This window comes from Schistocerca gregaria, unplaced genomic scaffold (genome assembly GCF_023897955.1).
Source record: "Schistocerca gregaria isolate iqSchGreg1 unplaced genomic scaffold, iqSchGreg1.2 ptg000045l, whole genome shotgun sequence".
NCBI lineage: Eukaryota > Metazoa > Arthropoda > Insecta > Orthoptera > Acrididae > Schistocerca > Schistocerca gregaria.
Genome location: NW_026061703.1, coordinates 107,501 through 110,000, shown reverse-complemented (window position 1 = coordinate 110,000; position 2,500 = coordinate 107,501).

The following is a 2,500-nucleotide window of genomic DNA, read 5'->3' as shown; positions in this document are numbered from 1 at the left end:
AACCAACTTTATCGCTTAACCTAACTGTGGCTGTACCAGATTATCGCTTAACCTAACTGTGGCTGTACCAGATTATCGCTTAACCTAACTGTGGCTGTACCAGATTATCGCTTAACCTAACTGTGGCTGTACCAGATTATCGCTTAACCTAACTGTAGCTGTACCAGATTATCGCTTAACCTAACTGTGGCCGTACCAGATTATCGCTTAACCTAACTGTGGCCGTACCAGATTATCGCTTAACCTAACTGTGGCTGTACCAGATTATCGCTTAACCTAACTGTGGCTGTACCAGATTATCGCTTAACCTAACTGTGGCTGTACCAGATTATCGCTTAACCTAACTGTGGCTGTACCAGATTATCGCTTAACCTAACTGTGGCTGTACCAGATTATCGCTTAACCTAACTCAATTTGTCCCTTAACCTAACTCAATTTGTCCCTTAACCTAACTCAATTTGCCCCTTAACCTAACTCAATTTGTCCCTTAACCTAACTCAGTTTGTCCCTTAACCTAACTCAATTTGTCCCTTAACCTAACTCAATTTGTCCCTTAACCTAACTCAATTTGTCCCTTAACCTAACTCAATTTGTCCCTTAACCTAACTCAATTTGTCCCTTAACCTAACTCAATTTGTCCCTTAACCTAACTCAAGTTGTCCCTTAACCTAACTCAAGTTGTCCCTTAACCTAACTCAAGTTGTCCCTTAACCTAACTCAAGTTGTCCCTTAACCTAACTCAAGTTGTCCCTTAACCTAACTCAAGTTGTCCCTTAACCTAACCCACGTTGTCCCTTAACCTAACCCACATTGTCCCTTAACCTAACCCACGTTGTCCCTTAACCTAACCCACGTTGTCCCTTAACCTAACCCACGTTGTCCCTTAACCTAACCCACGTTGTCCCTTAACCTAACCCACGTTGTCCCTTAACCTAACCCACGTTGTCCCTTAACCTAACCCACGTTGTCCCTTAACCTAACCCACGTTGTCCCTTAACCTAACCCACGTTGTCCCTTAACCTAACCCACGTTGTCCCTTAACCTAACCCACGTTGTCCCTTAACCTAACCCACGTTGTCCCTTTGCCTAACATAGTTCACTGCTCGGAATCTCTGGTGTCGTTGTTATCCTCATGTAGATGTCTTGCGAGTGTTGCTTACTTTCCACATATTCCCGCTATCCACTGTCAATTGTACTGCAATAGGACTATATCGCCCCCCCCCCTCTTTCCCCCTCTTTGTGTCTCTGTCCTCTCAAGCTGGTCGGTCTGGCGTTTGAGTGTTAAATGAGCCTCGCAGCTGTTCAGTTGCATTCAGATGTCGACGCCCTCAGTGTACGTCGTGGTATGGTCTGTGTCCATTGTCCGCTGATGTCGTACGCGTAACCCACACGCTGTACCGATCATCGGTCGTTACGTACAGAGTGAAGTAGTGTGATACGTGTGACCGTACGCTGGCTGTGCCCAACGGTGTCGAATCTCAATTTCCATATGTTGTGCTCGATGCTACTTGTCTCGTCTCCCAATAACAGCTAGGTTGCACTGTGGTACGCCGTAGAGGCATGTGGGAGGAACGTACGAACGCATTGTATGTCACCCTGGGTCGCTGGGTGTGGTGGTGCGGTGAGTCAGGTCAGGTCAGGTCAGCGTGAGCCGTCTGATGTAGTGACGCGTGTATTCCGACTTTGTCGTATTGCCTCACACAAAGTGCTACCCTGGTGGACCGCGTTCCATATCTGGGACATGCCGCAGATGCCGGTTGACAGTGGATCGCGGAAGGGACATCGCATACGTGCGCGGGCCACCTTCCACGTGTTCTCTTCTGCACATGTCGCAGTGTGTATGTGGTCTGATGTAGCGTGTCGTGACACATGACATCCTGGCATGCAAGAATTGTTGAATTCGCAAATGTAGGTGGACATCTACGTTTACTGCCCAAGATACGCAAATGAACTGGAAATCCGTTGTTGAGCGGTTGTTCACGCTGGAGGTGAATCTGTGATGGCGACGATCGGTACAGCTATTAACCGGTTGTTTCAGCGGTACCCGCCACATCCACACACGTGACTAGGCCCATGTGGGTATGAAGCGATACGCGGCGGTGGCTTGGTGGGACTGTTCCCGGCCGGTGAAGGGGGGCCGCCCGGCGTGTTGGCCGCGCGCTGCGTGGGCGCACGCGCAACAGCCGGCTGGTGGGGGGCGCCGAGTGGCAGGAGCGCCAGCAGACGGGCCCGGCAGGCGGCGCAGCTACGCTGCGGCGCACCCTGCACGCGGCGCCTGGCGGCCAAAGTTGGTTCAGCCGAGCCCGGTGCGAAGCGCGGTGGACATCTGCAGTGTGCTGGTCTGATTGAGGACTGTGTGCGTTGAGGATGCGCCGCCGCCTGGCACTCGGCGCCGCGACGCCGTCTGCTGCTCGGTCGCCCCAGCGGTTCTTGCAGGTGGTTTGTATCGCAGTTGTGCGGACGTGTTGGCGCGTGCGCTGTGCTGGGAGAGTTCGCTTCT